The sequence below is a fragment of the Apium graveolens genome, chromosome 5 (assembly GCF_009905375.1).
Source record: "Apium graveolens cultivar Ventura chromosome 5, ASM990537v1, whole genome shotgun sequence".
Lineage (NCBI taxonomy): Eukaryota > Viridiplantae > Streptophyta > Magnoliopsida > Apiales > Apiaceae > Apium > Apium graveolens.
Genome location: NC_133651.1, coordinates 315916862 through 315940012, shown reverse-complemented (window position 1 = coordinate 315940012; position 23151 = coordinate 315916862).

Below are 23151 nucleotides of genomic sequence, written 5' to 3'. Positions count from 1 at the left end.
TGACTAAACTAAATCGCATCTACTCGTCTCGTACTAATGAAATTATTTACGGATCTGCTATACTTTTCTTTTATAAATTAAAAGAAAACAAATAAGATCCAGCTGTGAAATTTATTAAAAATTTCAAAAATCGACCCAACCACCCCTTATTTCGGCAGAATGAGTCGAGCCATCCAAAATCCGATGCTAAATTGGTTATTTTTTGTAACCTGAATATAACCCTTTGAGTCGTTAAATCCTTAATTACTTAAGCCAACCTGATTATAATTATTGTAACATTACTTGAAATCTTTATTTATCACTTTCTGTATTATTGTATTAATTAATACTATATTCAAAATAATTAAAATGGCAACTATCTTTTATATTTGTAATGAACAAGAATATAACGATAGGAGGGTCGACTGAATATGTGTTTCGACAATGAGATTTTGCGATTCGACCTGGTCTAGCGCCGCAGTTTGTTACCCGTTCATCTTGCACATTTGTAACTTGATTGATTGATTTTACAATAGCATTTTTATTATATTTTCACCTCCATTTTACTTTAATATGTGCCCCAAACTACATTAAGGATGTTTCATATTAAATTAAACAACATATTACTTTTACATTAAATTAAAGTATATATATGCTTCATTCACATGAACAATTACATAATTAGTTGAAAAACTATTATTTTTTTTTTAAACAGCTAGTTACCCCAAAACTACCATAGAAAAAAATTGGTTGACTTAATATATTTGACTTTTCCTTATTAAAAAAAATATTACACTAATGGGTAGTGAAACATGTACTCTATGTGTTTTTTCGATAAATGAAAAATATGGAAAATTTAAAGACAGAAAATAAGAGAAATTCACAATTAAATGGGCCCTTAGATTTTCATTCCATGGTTTATGTTATTTTTGTAGAATATAATGTGGTTGACACCCATACCAAACCAACCTAAAGTATAAATAATTACTGTAATATCTTTATAGTAATCAACTAAACAATAATATATTAAATCCCGAAAATCTACAAGGATCGATACAGGGTAAGATATGAGACAAGACTACAACTACCAATTAGAAATTTAATATTATTACAACACCTCCAGAATTAAAAATTTAACAATTCCGACTTGGAATTGCTAGATAACCCAATTGTATCTAAATAAAAAATATTACATTCCAAAAAATCTTCCAACGATCCTACCACCAAACATCTACCTGATCTGGCACCTGAAACCTAACGATACTGAAGGGACTGTTATAAACACTTAAGTCTGGTCATCTTCTTGCTTAAATATCAAGGTTCGATCAACACAAAATAATATGAGTTAAAAGGCTCAAAAATTAATTATAAAACAATTCCAAATTATAACACATGACAGTAACTCAACTGTCGTAAGATTAAATCTTAGTTTAGGGTTTAAGGGTTCCTGATCAGGGTTTTGGAAGGATTAAGTGATTTGGTTGGATAGATCTTTTATAAGTAGGTTTCCGTCAATATTTGGAAGTTCTCAATCACTTTTGAAAGCAACTCATAATGATTTATAGAGATAGTGCTTAAGGCTTAAATATAATCTTAAATTTTATTTTCATAAATTCAACAATGTTCGATTGGATTATCCATCTTTTAAACATAATACAGGTGACCAGCCAGTACATACCTCCATTGCGGTCATATAGTACCTAAGGCATTATATTAGCCTTTCATATTGGACTAGCCTCGCTAGTTTCTCATAAAGTTGAACTAGCCATATTAACCTTTTACGCATATATTCAATCTATAGGAATTCAGTGGAAACCTTTATATTGGAAAAGTCAATGTATTTTTAAAACTTAATTTCATTTTAAAACATTTACCGACCTTTAAAATCATTTGGACTCATTAAAGTCGAAAGTCATTCTTAGTTTCATTTTCAGGGATTCAAATAGGGTAAACGAAAGTAAAGGAAAGTAATGTAAACTGAAAAACGATCAAGGGTAAGCATAAATATTAACAATATATATATATAAGACAAAACTATATTATCGCAGGGGTATTAACAAAGCATAGATATTATAATTCGAAAGAGGTTATCAAAATAATTTGGGATAAATAATACATGAGAAATGTTAGGTTGATGACAAAGGTAATCAAGACATTAGGATACTGGTATCAACACAATCATTTTCTTTTTATCAACATCAAAACTTTATTCAGTTCACATTCATGATCTGTAATACCCCGACTTTTCAGACAATAATTGTACTTAAATATTCAGCTAAAACTCCAAATTATATTCATAATAAGAATAAGTTTCTAGTTATCCATAAAATTCTAAAATCCGAGACAGAAATAAAAACATCTATGCTGAAAATAAAGCAAATCCTGGGAGACGCAGCTCCAAAACAAACATAATCACTAAAATATTATTCCAAAGCAAACTCAAATCAAGTCCACCTTTAAGATGTCCCAAAAGCTAAGCACCTGAAAATTTGTAAGTAATGAGCCAAAAAACCCAGTAAGAAAACAATTCTACACTGGTGGATCAGGTATCATAATTTTATAAAACCAAAATCATTGTCCAAAATCCATATGACATAAAACATAATTTAATTCCACAGCTCGCTAAGGCCACAAATAGCTGGTGACACAGTATCAAAAGTTCATAATTTTTGTCAATAATGTGCCCCTATCGTAGAGTGTGCGCTCCTGAAGGCATCATAAGTAGCACTCCCTAGTAAGGTATCAAAGGATAGTTCCGGAACTATACACAATTACTAACTGATTCATAAGTCAGAGCTCACTGGGAATTCTTATTTCTAAAACAGGTACTTGATCCATAAATTTCAAAATAAAAGCAGTGCAAAAATATTTAAATGATCTTAAAATAAAATAAAGTGTGAAGAGTTAACTTACCTTACTGTGCTAATGACGGTCCAAAATATTTCCAAGTAATTCCTATATTCAAGTGAACCAAACAAAGATTATTACTAACCTAATTTTTACAAGTAGAGTAAACACATTAAATCCAATTGGAAAAATATTATGCTAAAGATTAATACATAATAGAATTATGTACAATAACATGCTCACAAAAAGAACAGAGTAATTGATTGACAACAAAACAAAACAGAGTAGTAGGCTAACAACATAAAATCATAAATAGAATAATAGGTTGACAACAAAACAGAATACAAGAGAACAAACTTTAAGATTTTAAAGTATAATTTAGATAGTGTAAAATAATAAATAATTAATAATAGTTTTTCATTCATCAAATCAAATAAAATATTTACTAACTCTACCATGTTATATAAATTAAGCTAAATACATTAATAACACATAAATAACGTATACATAAGATGAAAATAAATATATACACATTACCTGACACATTAAACTTACCAAATGTATAACACTTTGAAAAATAAATAATAAAAACATATGTAAATTTAACTTTAACTAACATGCAATTAAGTCTAGACATAATATATTTAGTATAATAACATGTCAAAACAATACCAATTCATTTTATTTTAACACTCACTAATAAATTATCTATGAATACCCAAATCAGTTAAAATATAAAAATAGCAATAATGATAACAATACATAATAATCATAATATTAATAAAATATGCAAGTTAGTGAACATATTATATAAAATAATAATATTACAATAAAACATATATCTGCACACGTGTATATAATTATATCCAATGACAACATACATTATTAACCTGATACTTTGCAAACACCTACATAATTTAATAAAATCATAATATTCCTATCATAAATCATCTTATCTAAGATAAATTACTAATTTAAAAACATGGTATTTAAATATTTAACAAATCACATACCAAGTACATATGAACTAATTTAACAAATATCAATATCTAATAGCATGTATAAATTACGTATTATATCAAATCAGCAAGTATGCAAACATTGAAAGAACTTGACATCTATATAAATTAAAATGTATTAAAGTGAGTATAAAAAAAGTGAGAAAACACATTTTAAAAGAAAGGTAGAAGAAAACAGAGAGAATGAGGAGTACGTGAGAAAAAAAAAGATGTTGTGCAAGGAATAAATTAGCTGAGACACGTATACTTATTTACAAATTTGACAAAGTGCCCTCCTATTATGACGGTTAGTTATCATACACTATTTTAGAATGATCCATATCTTATCTCTGAATAATCGTGTTGTTTTTTTTGACCAAGTAAAATAGACATGTAAACATATAAAATAATATATAATTGTTTTAAAGATATTTTAGAATATAAAGAAATGTATTATTCAAATATATATATATTTTTAAAAATCTTGCATGTATGTATATGGACCCACTCAATTTAATAAATATTTATTTTTACAACCACAATTAACTTAAGTCATATATATATATATATATTACAAAGAAAAATAATGGTTATTACATGAACTTTATAAAAGAGGGCAGAGTTATTTGCCTCAAATGCTTTCCTTTTTAACAGAGATCACGTGGATCGGGTTACCGTCACCTAAAACCTCTTTTTTTTCTATTTTGAGCGTCCTCGCTTTCCAAATTTACATACAAACAATAAACCCTATTTAGGGACCTCATAGACAAACGACGTTTCTCTGAATGTCTACTTTCTACCCTTTGCTTTAATATAACCAACGCATATCCTTACATCTACAACACATAACACATTTTCACATTTTCACATTTATCCATATATCTTATACCTTTATCTACTTTAAACCGACTCACTGCACATAAACAAGTAATCACATATATACTCTTATTTTTTTAACACTTTGCTTTCAATCTTTATTGTATAACCATACATGCACATTGTTAAACAATACACAAAAGCATTTTAATCCAACACTTATATATTATTTAAAAATCCTGCCACAAATCCGACATGACCTATTCGTAATTACTCTAGCCATTTGACCAATTTCAACCACAATAATCGGTGAGCTATCTAATTATCAAATTCAATTTTACAAAACCCACTCATATCTTTCAAGTATCGAATAATTATATATTAATGTCTATACTCCGGGTAATGTCATAACCGTATCACTAACCATAAATAATCAATCGAACATATATGCATCGACTAAAATTCTAAAATACCGAAGCCAAATATAACTTTATTGAATTTAATAAAATCTGATTATTTTTTTAAATTATAGCATGCATTGATATCTCAAGTAATTAACCACAAAATCGAACTATATGCGCTATATATACAATACCTGGACCAAAAATCTTTCAAAAACCGAATTCAAAACCATTACTCATTCTCAAAAAAACTTAGGATCATAACTTCACACATGCAACTTGATTATGCCATCCAAATCAACATACAACCCCTAAGACACACAAATCGAAATTACGTATCGAATTAACATGATCAAAACCGAATTAAATTTCAAAAAATTTGAATAATATAAATCTGAAAATTATTCGAACATCACATGTAAGCTTATAAAAGAGTTTATATGAGTTATTAGGGCTCAGTTAATAAATCACAGCCCACCACCGGCTCACCGGAGATCACCATCGGTGGCGGCAAAGTCTCGGCGGTGCCCAACTCGGGTTTCCACTCAAAACTCCACTGATTTGAGTAAATAACAGTACAATCGTGTTTATCATCAAGAATCAACCACGAAACCAACAAATCCAATCAAGAAATCGGAAAATTAAATTAAAATCCGAAATGGGGTTTCGAACTATCTCAGAGAAACACACATGCACACACATATAATTATAGAGGGAGAAAAACTGAACACGTACATGGTCTCAGATCAAAAAACGGACAAGGAACGAGCGAGATATGGAAGAGAGAGAGAGAGAAGAGCAACAAAGAAGATGAGCACGAGAGAGGAAGGAGGAGCCGTTTGGGTTTTAGAAGCCCAGGGGCAATTTCATAATTTCCCAAATGGTTTTTTATTTACTATTTTCTGATTTCTGAATATTATTAATAACTGATTTTTAAATTATCAGTTAAATGGGAAAAATGAAATTTAAATACAAAGTTTATTTTTAAAATACATTTTATGAAAATATTTATCTCAGGATATTTTTTAAAATATTTTTTGAGTGAAAGGTTTATTTTCTGCAAATATTGTAAGATAACGCACGATAATAGAAATAAGTTTCCAAAAATTATTTTAAGACACCAAAACATTAAAAAGATCCAACTCTTATTTTTAAAAAGTCTCTATAACTATTCCAGAGATAATTTCTTCTATGCCCATCTGGTAATCACTTATTTGCCCATCTGGCAATCAGCCCGTATGGCTTTCATTTGTCTGTTTGACACGTCATTTATTTGCCCGTCTGACACTACAAACTTGCCCGTCTGGCACTACTAACTTGCCTGTCTGGCACCTTAAATTTCACAATATCAGAAGCCCGTTTGGTTTTCTTCCTCATCACTTCCTATGAGTTAGACCACAATCCTCCTGACCAGTCCGCCAACCTCACCCTTGTGCCCCTGCAATACCATTAACATTGAACTCATCTTCCCATTTTTCTCTGCTATATTCTGTCTAGTCTGTACATACACAGGTAATATATATGTATACTCATATGGACAACCATCACCATCATTCTATCTTCCGTGATTTCTTCTTTCTCGGTTGATTACAAATAGACATACATCACATCACATGCACAACAGCTCCTGGACAACAACATTATGTTGCCCATTGTTGGAATAATCTTACATTTAGTTATTAATTATTTGAGTTATTTATTTAAGTTATGTTCTAAATAAGATGTGTTTTGTTTTATCTGTACCAAGACTAGGTCACCTGGGAGTTACGCAGTATTAGGAGTATTTGAATAAGTCTGGAGTGATGGAGATAATGTGGGAGTGGATCATATTTACTAGCCCATCAGCTTTGTTAGTTAGTTTTATCAGTTCTTTATATTTTGTAAGGCGTAGCATGAAAAAACTCTGCACGTATTAATTATGTTTTCTCTCAGTTTCAATATATTAACAAAATGAGCATTTGCTCACATAAGCTGTCTCATACTTATATATTTATATAGTTTCAGAACTAATTTTCTACATTTGGTATCAGAGCCTCATGATCTAGGGCTTGTGAGTTATTTTTATACATACACTTATATATATATAGTATCCTTCATATTCCATGGCATCAAACAACTTCTCAGTCTCTATTCCATTAATCAAAGGAGATCAATGAGGGAGGAAGAAATTGGAGAAAAAAATGAGGGACTCCTATTAGCTAAAGCTTCATCCTCAAAAGACACAGACAACAAAGTTCAATGCAACCATTGTCATAAGATGGGTCATGAAGAAAAAGACTGTTGGCACAAAGGAAAGCTACAAAGTTTCAAATGCAAAAGATACGGGCATCTGACAAAGAATTGTAGATCCCAAATGGACGAAGAAGATATGGCACATTTGATCGAGGGAGAACCACTCTTGTAGAGTTGTGGGTGAGAAATGCACCCTGGAGAGAAGTACTACAAATTATTTTTGATGAGAAGTGCATCAAACTTGATAGTGGTGAGAAGTGCATCACAAAATGAAGAAATGGTGGTGAGAAGTACATCACAAAAATGAAGAGAAGTGCTTCATAAATTTAAGATTAAGGGGGTGATTGTTGGAATAATCTTAAATTTTATTATTAATTATTTAAGTTATTTATTTAAGTTATGTTTTAAATAAGATGTGTTTTCTTTTATCTGTACCAAGACTAGGTCAGCTGGGAGTTACGCAGTATTAGGAGTATTTGAATAAGTCTGGAGTGATGGAGATAATGTGGGAGTGGATCATATTTACTAGCTCATCAGCTCTGTTAGTTAGTTTTATCAGTTCTATATATTTTGTAAGGTGTAGCATGAAAAAACTCTGCACATATTAATTATGTTTTCTCTCAGTTTCAATATATTAACAAAATAAGCATTTGCTCACAGAAGCTGTCTCATACTTATATATTTATATAGTTTCAGAACTAATTTTCTAAATAATTTTATAATTTAAACATATTCTGATGATTTTATAAAATTATTTAAAGGTCAAAAACACCTTATTTTTTCACATAATAAATTATTTAAAAAATATATAAAAAAGACTACAAAGTCAAGCATGTACAATTAACATAAAATATATTTATACATACCAAGCCAATAAATCCCTCCTTTCACTATTTTTCTTATTAATCACATTTGTACTTTTCTTTTTGGACATTGACGAGCACATAATAACCTAAATAACGAAACGACTTCCAACTCATTACTCAAATAATCATTTGCCCACATAAAATTAACACCTCGCATATTCCTCTTATTTCCACATATATCAACTTTTCCTTTTTCTTCTATTAGCACATAATCCATTTTCTGATATTTACGAGTCGTGTCCCTATTGACTACCCGGTTCTAATTCAAATCACATATCACGTCATAGGTCAAATAGTGACTAATTGTAACGACCGAGAAATTACGCTTGTATTATATTATAATAATGATAAATTATGTGTATTATTATGTGATAAAATATGTTCAGTCATTAAACCCTAACTGGTATGTGTTACGTATTGGCTGTTTTGATTCAAACGTGTTTTAGATATTTATCGAGCGTTTTATCGTCCGTTATATATTTTATATCAAAACCCGTACAACTCAAAACTATGTTTTAAAAGCCCGTATTTCAAACAAAATCATTGGCCCTATTTTATTTAAAATGCCTTATACCATATCGCTATTCTGAACCCCTAGACGTTTTGCAAATTGACCTTTTTCGCGAAAAACGACTTTTCCGGACCCCTTCGGGTACCAAAAACCCCACAAAAATTACATTTTTATTTTTATATGATCATGAAATTATCATATATCATTTTTCTTTGTATTTTTGTAATATTCACAATTTTTGGGAATTTTTAGCATTTATTTTGTAATTATTGGATATTTAAAAATTCAATATTAATACCCAAAAATTATAAAAATTGGGGCCAAATATTTTTATTAGGAGTGTAATTAGACCCTTAATTTTACTTAGGGGTATTATTTTCATAAATATAAAAACCTGATTTACTATTAATTAAATCAGTTAATTATAATTAAAAATCAGAAAAATAAAAAGAAAATTAGAAAGGGAATTAGGGTTAGGGTTTGTGAAGAACAGAGCAGGAGGATCAAAGCTGATTTTCATCGTGATTCCGGAGTGCAAATCGAGCGTGTGAGAACTCGTTTTGAAGCTTATGATATGTAGTTTTCGATTATATAATTGTTTTTTATGTTTGATTAATTGAATTGAAATTTGTATTTTCGGATTTTAATTCTTGAATTCGGGTTTTGATTTCTGTATATTGTTTGATGATTCTGTTAGCATAGACGTTTAGATCGTCGGATATGGAGTCGATTGGCACCGGTTTCGCGTTCGTTGCCTTCCGTTTCGTGCTCGCCGGAGAACGCCGCCGCCGCCGTGTTCTTCGTGTTTCCGGCCACGTTTCGACGAGAGGAGGACGAGGGAAGGAGGAGGAAGGTGCTGGGAGCGTCGTTGTGTTGCTGTGCTTCGAAACCGCAGAAGAACGAGCCTGGAATCGAGTGTTTTCGCCTCGCCGTCGCCGTCGCCGGATTCTGGGACAGTGACGGTTGTTCTTCGTGACCCGATAACCCGAGGTCGACCCGGTTTGCAACCCGGAAACGACCAGGGTTTGATCCTTCAGAACCCAAACTCTGTTCTGATTTTGTGTTTTTGAGTAATTAATTAATTATTTATATTTTAGTAATTAAAATCAGTTTTTATTAATTCTAAAAATCAATTAAAAATAAGTTTTAAATTCTGAAAAATAGTATTATTAATTTTTAAATTATTTTATTAAATTATAAATTCGAATTTAATTATTTAATTAATTGTTTAATTATTTATCTAATTATTTATTAATTATCTAATTAATTAATAATTGGGTAATTAATTAATAATTAGGTAATTATTAATAAATAAGGATTAGAAATAATTAAGTGATATGATTAATAATCTAATAATTAATTAATAATGCGAATAGTAATTCGATAATTAGAATTAGTATTCGAGCGATAGTTATTCGAATAATAATGCGGTAATTATTTATAGCGTATAAATAAATATCGGTAACTAATTGATTAGCGAATCGTATGAGTTTCAATAATAATATAATAGTTCGATAAGTATGCAAGAATTGCGAGTAGCTCGTAGTTATACGAGTGATTAATCGTTAAGTTGGTTTATAATTCGAGTAATTCGTAGTTATTCGATAAGTAGCGTATCGGTTAATTAAATCGATTGATTATTTGTAAATAATCGATCTGATCGAATAAGTAATAATAATTTGTAATAAATAGTAGTAATTCCTAATAATTAGGGATTAATTATTTTAAAATACAATAATTATTAATTAATTATTTAAAAATATAATTAAGGATTGTTTAATTATAATTAATTATTTATAAATTAATTATTAATTAATTAAATCTTGTTTAATTCATAATAATTCGACCGTTAGTCCGTTTTGAGCGAAACGAAGACCCCTAGACTCTGAAAAATGAGACGAATTCAATAAAATAGTTGTAAGTTATACTTTCTTCCGAAAAAGAGTGGTTAGATGATAATTAATAGTTCGTAGGTCCTAATAGGGGTATAATTGAGTCGAATAAATCCCGAAAAATTATAATAAAATCATATAAGGCTAGTTAATGCAGGTATGGGTCTAGAATCGATTCTAAAAATAATTATAAGTCTAAAAATTGATTATGTGCTTTATGTGCTACGTGCTTTACGTGATTATGTGAATATATGTGCTGTATAAATGTATGTGTATATATGCGAGTCAAATAGAAACGCATGGGTAGACTGATAAGGTTGCGTGATATCAATTCAAGATACACGTATATAGTAAGTTATCTAAACGACTATCTTTCCATGATTGGTTCAATGTTAGCAAGGCAGAGCAAGCTAGGATCAGAAGACGGTGAGTTGAACCAGGTTAAGTACGCGCAAGGCCAGTTTTTCCCCTATTCTAAATTCAGAATAGTGATTTATATTTCCTTTTATCATATCAGTTACCTTTGATAATCATTGTTCATATACACTGTTACCCATTTATTATTGCTTGTTTCAATTTCATTTTGATTCTTGATTTCACCCAATTTATTGAATTCCCTGTTCATATTTCAATCCTTTTTACACTTGTTACATATACTCTGGTATATCCTGGTGTTGGGATATATCAAAAGCATTCCGATTGTTCCGGATGCTAAGCCTTGGACTGGATGGTTACTATACGGGCTGGGTTTTACCCAGACCATTATTTAATAGGCCATAGTTGCCTGAGTACTTTTTATGTTGGTTGGGTCTATGCAGTTGGGTATAGATCCGCACTATATTCTGACTGATCAGCAGGTTATAGTGCATATGTTGGTTCTTGTTTCCAGTCTTGTTCATTTGGTACTCGCCAGCATTGGCAAATTACTATCCTATACAGATTCAGATGGTTGTTCCAACCAGCAGCTTATTGGTTCACCTGTTTCTCTCTTATACTATATATATTGTTGCAGGCTTGTTGAGCAATTTTGACTCATCCCCTTTTATTGTTATTCCTATTGTTTTACAGTTAAGATAGAGAATGAAACTCATCAGGACCCGCATAGTCAAGAAGCGAGTCAAGCAGCGGGACCTTCTTATACCAAGAGTGTTCCTTCCCATTCCCGAAGAGAGCTTTGAATTGCCAGATCAGGTGTAGCAGGATAAGTAGTAATGTTGGGTTGAATAAAAGTCTTGTGTAGTTTGAATAAAAGTTGTGTGGTGAGATTGTAGATAGAATAAAGTTTTGTAACAAAGAGAGTTCTTGAGACAGGTTTTATTTATTTGGGTTTGTAATAAAGTGTAGTATGTGGTTCTTGTTTTCAACTCAAGCCTTAAAAGATCCCGAGTAGTGATAGTTCGGGGTAATTATTATATTTATATTCCGCTTGTGCAGGTTTAGTTGTAGTTGTTGTTAATAATGCCCCAAATCTATACCCCGAATTTGGAGGGTGTTATACTAATCATACCGGAATAATCTATTCTTAAATATTAACCCACTAACTCACATAAATTGCACAAAATCATATGCTTATTATTTTATTCACAGATTTTATTTCGCGAAAATCCTGGATGTTACAATTATCCAATTATAAATTGATCGGTGCAAATAAATATATGAATTCACCTTGCCCGGCCCCGCCGGACCCCAATCCGATCCCCACCCCCGTTCAGGTCGGGGATTCGGAAAATTTTTCGGGGGTGGGGCGGGGATCGGAGAAAATTTATTTCGGTCCGGACCGAATAGACCAAATCATAAATATTATAATTTTGTATTATATATATTTTACATATATCTTAAAAATTATAATCAAAATTTTTAATTTGTAATTATATTTATGGAGTATTAGAACTCTACATATAACATTACTTTAATTAAATTTTAAATTTTATATTTTGTGATTAAATTTTTATTGTAATTTTCTTTTTGAAAAAAATTTCGGTCTATTTGGTCCAAAACTGGACCGAACTGAATTATTTCGGTTCAGTTCGGTCCGGACCATAATATAACTTCGGTTCGGTCCGGTCCGGTCCAAGAAAAAATGATTATTCGGTTTTTCGGTCTATTCGGTTCGATCCGGTTTTGGACCGAACCGACCGAATGCTCAGCCCTATCAGCGTGGGTCGGGAATTAGTGTCACACCGCTCCGACCCCTGACCCCGATTGTGTATATATATATATTATGCTAAATTAATTATAAAAAAATAGATAATTTTTATAATATTATTAGATTTAATATTCTATAATTTATTGACCAAAATTTTACATTATAATATGATATATTATATTTTAAAATTTAAAATTTATCATTTATTTATAATTTAAATCAATTTTAATATTATCTGATGTTAAAAATATGAGATGATATTAATATATTTATATATTACGAATTAGTAGATTATTTTTTATTAAAAAATATAATATATAATATTACATTATAATTTTTTTAATTAAAAAAAATTCTCTGAATTCCCGCGGAAATCCCAATTTCCTCTTCAGGATGGGGATCGGGAGAAATTAATCAGATAATTGAAAATTAGTTGAAATAAATAATCTAAAATTAATCGAATTTAATTTAATATTAAAGCACACATAATTATTATATGGGAAAATAAATTTAAAATTAGTATTTAGTTTAAATAAGATATAGATCTTATCTATTAAATTATATGTACTGTATATATGTAATTATAAATTTTATGTATATCAAGAAAAGTTAAGATAATATGAAGATTGATCTTGATCTTTACATGATATTAATAGATGTTATGTGTATTTATTGTGTAATCTTACATTCATAATAAACTATATATGTTTACAAATATATTGCTATTTTGTTAAAATCACACGTGTTTGCATATATTTATGTTTTTATTAAAATAAAAAAGAATTCAAAAATTATTATAAATGTTATTATAAATTTGAAACATTATATATTGTATAGTATGTTTAATTACAAAGTTATTTAGTATTTGTATAAATTCATATGATAAATCATTTTGATAGATAAAAAGATTTGTCATACATTTTCATATATCTATACTATACTATTATAAGCAGAACACCCTCTATTTAGTTGGTCGGTTGCTCAGTACAGTTATTTGGTACGATACGGTAAATAACAACCGTCAGATCTAAAAACAGATAGATGAGAACTGTTAGATATGATAATAAAATAATATTATATTAATATTTAAACTGCTCTCATAAGTTCAGGGTTCGAATCCCGTCAACAACGTATTATATTTAAATTTTAGATTCTTTATTTTCAATAATTTCTACATATTTAAAGTTCGAATCCGGTGAACAACATATCACATATTACATTATTTATTTTCAGTCGAGTCTCAAATTATTATAAAATATATATTGTTATAACTTACTATGTTCTTCAATTTATTTTTCAACTATAAAAAATTATATTATAAAATATATTATTAAAAACTATCGAGTGTTTAAAGCAATATGTGCATCGCACCGGTTATAGGCTAGTATTATATTAAATGTTAAAGTATTACTACGTTAAAAACTAAAACAAAAATTTACCCATCATTCCTGAGTTTTAAAAAAAGGAAAATAACAAGCGCCGATAAAACTCGTGCGCCCATAGTTATGTTAGTGGAGCGAAAATAAATGATAATGAATTTATAAACTTTCGGGTTAAGTCTCAATGTGATCACTATCGAGTCTCAAGTGCACCATTCTAGTAATCACTAATGATAATTCTATTAGATTGACTTATTGACCTGACAGAATAGTTACGTGGCTAAGTTGACTTGATGAAATGTATTGACCAGTTAAATACAAGCAGATGACTTCTGTTGTCGAGCTGATTTGGCTCTAATACATATACACGTAATATTTGTTAAACATTTTTAATATCACTATTAAGAAATCCTTTTTGTCCTCGTTTCTTAAACATAAATTCATGAACTAATTATTCACTAGCTTTATACCCGTGCGATGCACGAGCTGATTTATATATAATTTTTAAATAAAAAGGTTTTTTTTTAAATTATATTATTGTGTTATGATATTTTTTTTATTATATTATTAATAATTTTATTTATTTTAAGGCAAAAATTATATTAATAGTAACCGTCATATATAATTTTAGTCCAAATTCTTGAAATTTATTATTACATTTGAAGGTAAGCATAAATATATAAAATAAAAGAAACATGAAGTTGAAAATACTTAACTTTAATTTGAACTGTTGTTATTTTAGAATGAATGAACAACATAACGTTAGTTAAATATTTGTTTTATAAATTTCCGTCATTCATTGTTTAATTGTTTTTTTTTATTAATTTATTCAATAATAGTTTGGTAATTTGGTTATGTTTTCGTATATTATATTTAGTTGGTTTGTTTTAGTTGTACAATATAATAAATTGTTTTACTTTTAAGTTTATTCGTATGCGGGGTATTATTTTTTAACACTTCAATTAACTATAATATCTTGTGTTATTTTGTTTTTTAGGTATGGAAGAGATATTTTAATGTATTATTAAATATTCATTTAATGCATATGCATTATTAGACAATGTTGTTGGAATAAAATTACATTTGATTTATGAAATATTTTTTTATTTTATTATATAGTATAGTTAATTTAGTTAAACAAATTTTATTAATATTTTTTTTGTTCTTTAATTTACTTTTTTTTATAAAATTGTATAGAAATATATTTGGAACATAGAGTAAATATTCTCATTTTTATTTTTCCTTTTGTTAGTTAATTTTTTTGGGTCCATTTAATATTGTTTTAATATATTTTGAGTTTATTAGGTCTTTTCGTGTTTGTTGTAATATGTATATTAGGAATTTATTTATTTATTTTGAGTTTTGTATTATTTTGTTGATAGGTTGTTTTAAGGGTTATTTTTAAAGGTTTTTTTTTAATTTGAAGGTTACTTTGTGTTTGTATTTTATTTAGTTTTTAAATATTAGTTCCTACTTGATTTAATGTTCAATTTGTCATTTATAAATTACAGCAATCGGTTTTTAATTAAGGACAATTATGTAATTTTATTTTTGAATGACATTTATATGCTTTAATATTTTTGTATTTTCTTTCTATTTTATAATCTACTTTCACAGTTCAGTTGACACATACACCCGGGCAGATGTTTCGCCTTCCGACAACAGAAAGGGTCTTATTTCACCGGTTATTGAAAAAATGATTTGAAATTGTGAATCATTTCAGAGTACACATCTTTGATATTGGTGATTTGCAGAGAAGGCCTCTTCAGTGATTGTGGGGAATTAACTATTTAATTGATTTCCAAGAGAGCTCTTCAGGTTTGTTGAATTTGATGTAAAGCTATGATATTTAAGTATTGTGTTTTGTTATTATTGTTTTGTGGGTTGGTTTGTTTTAAAACTTTGTTTATATTTATTAGATTTAAGGTTTGTGTAACTGAGGTTAGGAGAATATAGATACAGGAGGGAGCTAAGTAATATCAAGTAAAAGTGAACAGAAAGGGAATATAGAGGTGTGGTTGATGTTTAAGTATTTTGGATTACTTCTAGTTTAATTATGCTATGTGATATATGTGTATTGTTTAATTCTATCACTGTATAATGTGGTATGTGATTGAGTTTAGAAATTCACGGCTCCTTTTTTTGACAATATATATATATATATATATATATATAATTTCCTACAATCTTTACTTTGCATCATAAGAATAAATTAAAAGAAAATGAGATGTTTCTCATAACCTATCACCTAAGTATATAATGGTTGGATACTTGGGTAGATTTATGTTTACTTTAGGCATATAACATATATTTATTCCTGATTTTAACAATTTGTGATTTCGTAAAACAATTTTGTTTTGACCCCCTTTTAGTTTTCTTCCTTTGCCTTTTGACGAAAATCCATCTCTTTCCCAAGAACTCTTTCACTTGTTGACGGCTTCATACCCATATGTCACGGCCACCCACCCTTACTAACGGGACTATAATAGATTCGTGAATCTATTCATGTACTACATAAAATAGAAAAAAGGAATCTAGTAAAATAGATTCTGGTACTATAGGAAATAAAGGTCATAAAATTCTACGTGAATATGGGTGTGGGACACTTGACAATGGACACTCTGTTCTGGGTTAGAAACATTGCTTGTTTTTAAAATTAGTTTATAACTATGTGTGTGTGAATGTTTGAGATGAGTCATTGAGGTGTAGTGTGATTGTCTGTAATTTCGGGGTGGTCATGTGTTAACATTTTAGATTGCAGACTACTGTAACATCTGGCTGCAGTGCCCTTAATGACATAATTTTGCCATCTCAGGTGTTTAGAAAGGATATCGCGCCACTATTGGGCAATATACATATTGCACCCAGAGTCTCATATCTTGCTCCAGGTACGTAGGAAGTTTAGAACTTTGCATACATCTTTTTTACAAATAACTACTGTTGTAATCTTCTTTGTGTGTACAGTATCTTACTGTCACATGCCGCCTTTTTTTAATAAACAGTACGCTATGTCCGAACTCCAAATAAATTTTTTTGCGCGTGTGTAACTGAACTGAATTTGTCATATTATTAGATAACAGTTAAAAATAAAGGATACCGGAAGATGTATTTGAAGAAGAGCAAGGAAGAACTGAAGAAACTTTGCATGAGGTTTGTTGAGTGGCTCCTGCTGCCACTGAAATGTACGTGGAAGGTGGTGTTGATGTTCCTGGTAATTACCAAGTGACCTTGGATAGCACAGAAAAGCGACCAACAAGTGATAATTTGTCAGAGGGACATAAAAGCAGTGGTTTTTAGGGAAGTTCAGTGGAGACCATGAAGTTCAGCGAGCAGACAAAGCTGTGAAGTGAAGATGTGTGTCAAATGTTTCTCTTCTGCAGTGGACAGATGAACAACTACTTGATATGTTTAATGATGATGATCCTCTCTTCTGAATTTAATTGTACCAGAAAATTTTGCAGGTAAATGATTTGCAGGACTTGCAAAGGCTTGTCGTTCTATGTGTACAGTTTTATCTGCATGATTAAAATTGTAAGAGACAACCCTGATATTAGTTGCTATTTGCAGGGTTGTGGTCCAGTTTTGGTGTAGCTATAATCCCGTGCCTCTATATGTTATTATGACACAAGTTTGGTCTTAATATTTCAGGTTACTTTCACTTATCTTCTTTCTTTTTTACTTTGAATATTTTTTTGTATGTGTAAATTCAGATAGAAATTGAATGGACATAAACCAGAGAAAATTTTGTTCTTAACAGCTAGTCACATCTCATGAAAATTTAAAACAAACAATACATCTTATTTAGGCATATAAATTAGTTAGTTAAGTTAAAAAATCACCAGCAATAGTTGCATACAGAATTTTTAGAAGACGTGAAAAGATAATTGCATTATAAATTAAATAACAGATTTGGTGCTTTAGAGCATCCTTTATTGAAATACTAAAACAAAACTACCACTAATATAAATTCTAACCTATTCTAATCGTCCTATGTAGCTTTTGGTTAAGGAAATTCTAACAAATACATGTAAATAGAAATTGACTGACAGTTCCTTATATATGAACTGTCTGACTGAAATCTGCGAAACATGCTACTATAATAGCCACTTTACAATGCTGACATGCATAGTCATATATTCGATGGGATTGGACCGGCATTCCGTCACACACATAGTAAGCCTCTTCAATATTGTTGTGTCGATTACAGATTGAAGGGCCGAATAGCTCAGAAAATATGTGGTTAGGCCAAACGTTTCTTGCAATCATTCGTAGAGTTTGTATCATGCGAGGGATATTTTTAGCTATGGTTGGGTCTTTTGTCATCTCTGTTAGCTCTCTAATCGCGTCTTCTCTTTTTCCTGGCGAATAATAAATATCCAATACGTTTATTGTAATTTTGGAGAGGATGTGATATTTACCTGATAATTCCTGCAGTATTTCATATGATTGGTCGTAGTGCCCAAATAGTCCGCTGTTTCTTTGTAATACTATTCGAAATTGAACATAAAAAATTGCTTCATTGCTACCATATGATCCTGCAATTTGCATAAATTGAAGTAGGTGATTTCTGGTAGCTATGTTGGAGTTCCTGCCCCATGTGTATAGCTCTTCAACAGGGAAGTAAGATATTGTATCCCTTATAGTAGTTGTCCTTTGTGTTGTTGCCCAAGTCTTAATTTTTTTTAAAGAAATCAAGAAAATTTGTTGATGCCAAATGCTCCAGTATAAGTAATATAGCAAATATGGGCATTTCAGTAATGAGAGTCATTGTGGTTTGAGTGTTTAATTTTTTATGACTTCAAAAACTTGTAAGTCGTGGGTATGTGAATTGAATGTTTTAGGTATTAACTATTTATAGGTAAAAGTTATTTTGTAGATTAGTTTTATTTTGTAGATTAGTTTTAATCATATGAATAATCTGTAAGAGCACCTTGAAGGATCATTTATACGTATTGGAGTGCCAAATGGACAACACCAGTTATTATTTGACTACTCTGCAATTAATTGGAAACTGCTCTATGCTTTACAACTGTAGTTTCCATCGATAATTAATCAATTAAGTATATTTTATGATATGTCATTCAAGAGTATTTCAATTGTTTCATTCTTTCTTGGGAATATCGGGTATCAGTGTAATCTTACTTGTGAGTTATACACCATCTTACAATGTTTATGTCTTTACCGAACCTAGTTTTCTTAATATATATTATATTTTTAATACAACTCCCAACACCATACTTTTTATAAATGGTAACTACTACCTTTCCAATGTTATGCAAAACTGATGCCAATATCCTAATTTTTTGCTTTTTGCTCTATCTGCTGAAAATAATGCTTGATTTTTTAAGAAGAATTCAGTTAAGCTTGAACCTAGTAACTGATAACTTAAATATGTAGCAAAATTTAGTATCATTTCCTGAATCAAATAAATATCCTAAATGGTCTTTTAACTTTTATCACAAAGTATTGTCCTAAAGTAAAAGGACCTGCTCTTTTTAGTTATTGTGATTATCTACTTCTCCTACTAATATGGACCGGTTGTCTAATAGTGGTCTTCACCTGTTCTTTGTAAATTATAACCTATTTGTAAATTTTTAATACAAATGTTTTTATATTTGTCAGCTTGAGATTGCTACAATAAAAATTCTGGTTAAATTTGTGGCATAGTAACACCTTCTTCTTCTCTTTCCAGCACTATCTCAAGGTGGCTTCCGGTTTCAACATAAATCAGTTTTTATAAATTTTTTCGCTGGTGGGGATGACCTCTATTATTTCTCAGGTATTCAGTTTTTCCTCCGTAGATTATTTGTGTTTTAAGATTTAGAAAGGTTGTCTTTTACAATGTCCTATAAATCCGTTAAGTATATTTACTCAAAATACTCATAAATTATATTTATCATGATATGTCATTAGGCTATTTTGAGGCTTTCATACATGACAGTTTTGTTTAACATAACTTTAAGTATCTAATGTGCAATGTCATTAGGCTACGTTGAGGTTTCCATACATGAAATTTATTGTTTTACAGAAATTTAAGTACCTAATGTGTAATTTACTATATTATGAAGTATAACTAATTTTTAAGTTTTCAGAGTTGCTTGCGCGAATATGGGCAGTGTATCCCCACTTTATTCATTCTCATTATTTGTTGTATTTTGAAAGTTTTAGTTGGCATACAAAGACAGTAATATGTTTAAAATAATGAATATGGATATAATTAGTGCAAGGAAATTAAAGTTACCTCCAATAGCTTTTCCAAGCACATGATTCTGGGTCAAGTCTTCTAAAAGCATTTCAAGCTTAATCTTGAATATCTGCAAATAATATCAAGCCTAACATCAGGGGTTTGGTTAGGCATCTTAGTACATGCTTCTTTAATTTCTGGCCAAGCCGAATTGCATGTAAAAGTGATAAATAAATCGGGGCTTCCCAATTTCCAGCAGACGACCATGCAATCTTGATAGTTTTGCTGCATATATCGTGGACTTCCCGTAAATGAAGCTGGTAAAACTATCCGCTGGCCTACGGATTTGGCATGCACATCTCCACGATTAACACAATCTATAATATTATTATATAGTTCAGCCCTTAATATTTCTTGATGTGTTATGACCTAAAAATTCTGGCGTGTTCAATAAATGAATATGCATCAACCACATATTGCAAGAATAATCTTCCTCCTCGAATGACTGTGTGGCCTTCATTGTTACGATGTTGAAGACGGTAAGCATAATATGCTCTCATTGAGACTTGGTCTCGTTTGGTTGGTGAATGTGCGGAAATACCATGATTTAGTATATCAGTTCTAAAACCATCTTCAGCATATGGGAATAGTAATGGATAGTGGAGAGCCATGTAAGTTGGATTAAGTTCTGAAATTCTTTGTAAACCACCCCATTGTATTCTAAAATAATATCTCTATTATCAATGAAGTTACTGTTAGGAACTAATGCTGCAAATTCAAAAGCATTTGTAGGGTTTACATTTTCCTGACCATCTGTATCTCTATTTTCCACCAAACGAATTCTGAAGGGCTGAGAATCTTTTTCTTTATTGCGGTCCCGAGCTTGACGATAGAATTTAACCAATTCATTCTCACGATCCAACATTCTTGAAAGTGGCTCTACTATTCTGTTGTCCAAAGGTTGTGGACCATGTGGAATATTTAGATGCCTTTCTAATTCTTGTTCATTGTCAAGCATATAAATTTGTGAACAGCTTTGGAGTCATCTTCTGGTAATAAAGAGCCTATTTGATGATAGAGCTCTCCATACACACGATACACAAAAGGGCCGCCACCATGGTTAAGTGTGTTGTCTATATTTCCGCTCGTAGATGTAGATGTAAATACATTGTTGTACATCCGAGAGTACTTGCAAAACAATTTGCTTAACTGGTCAGATCCGTCTAATAAATTTTTTAACTCTGGCGGAGTTTCCCTTAACTTAGGCAATTCTACTTTTCCCTCACTGCAGCATAGTGAAAATCCCCAAGAATTTGTAAGCTCTTGTCTTTTTGTTCTTTCATATCTCCACATTATCGCTTCACAATGCATGCACCCTTTGTCTGACAATCCAATATTTAGAACAAAATTTCATGTAGCTGCATGTAAATATTATTATCCATTATAACACATGAGAATGCATTTTTTATATTATACAAATTAGACAATGTAATATATATGAAAAGGAACTTACCAAAATTCGACTTGATGGTATTTATTTTGTTTCTTGTCTGTGTGCTAACTTCCGCGAATGCTATAATAAAGTAAGATATTTATTAATAATAAAGTTCTTTCTCTTTTATTTTATTTATTTAGGATATGGTGTGTTACCTTTTGTTCTAAAAGTTCCTCTTCTGATCATTTGAATTGAATCATTGGGCACATCAGGACCAGAAGTATCTGCATGTCAGGTAGTTACTTATTATATTGTTCAAATGACAAAACTATTAATCAGGATAATATAATTAACTCTTACTTTGTAGTATAGTTCTTTTTTTCTCGGCTCGTTGTTCACGTCGTCGTTGGTTTAGCGCATTTCTTTGATCACCATTTTCAGTAAGAAAACAAATATTTAAATGCGTCCTTAACTTACATAGCAATATAGTGCAAAACAACTATGATTATAACTTTTGCAGAATTAAACAGTAAGTACATATAGTTATTATATTAATTACAACTTCAAACTTTTAATCAGTGTACTATATGTTACACTTACTTTGTAGCAAAGTTCTTCTCTTCAAAACTCGTTGTTCATGTCGTCGTTGGTTTCGTGCAGCCCTTTGCTCATCAGTTTCTGTAGGAAAATAACTTTAAAATAAATTCTTAACTTACATGGTGCAAAATAACCTTTAATGTATAACTTTTTCAATATAGATTTCTGACTAATTGCCTAGGATAAAAGCAATATGTTTAATACCTAGTTAAAACATTGATTGTTATACAACATAAGTACCAATAAAAATGCACTATGAATAAAAAATTTATTGCTAAGCGAAAATAATTAACTTTAGTTACTGATCTACAACCTCAGTACCTTTTCTCTTTGGGTGTGGCCTTTCTCGACGTCGCTTATTTTGTTCATTCCTGAGCTCATCTGTTACATTATTATACTTTTCTCACGATCGCTTGTTACGCTGAATTCTAGTTTCTTCGTTGTGTGAGCTTGGTGTTTCCAACACATTCATAATGTACCTTTTCTAAATTATATATCATGTTAAAAAATAAACGCATGGTGATTTTCTTATAAACCTGTAATTTTTGAGCAAAATTTATAGATAATTTGATACTTGTCTATATACGGTGGACATATGTAATGGCAAATTACTTTATGCTAAAGAAATACATCAATAATTATTCATACTTGATGATTATAGGATACTAAAATCAATTTACCACCCTGAGCCTGTTAGCATAAACAATAATATATTTATATGGAGTCTATGTTTTTGCAAATAAAAATTTCCAATTAGTCACATTCTGAATAATATTTTTTTTCATTATCTTGGATTGAGAACTTGGTATTGAAAGTTTATGGTGCATGACACTTTTAAAACTGTGATAGCATTCTCATATTGGAAGAG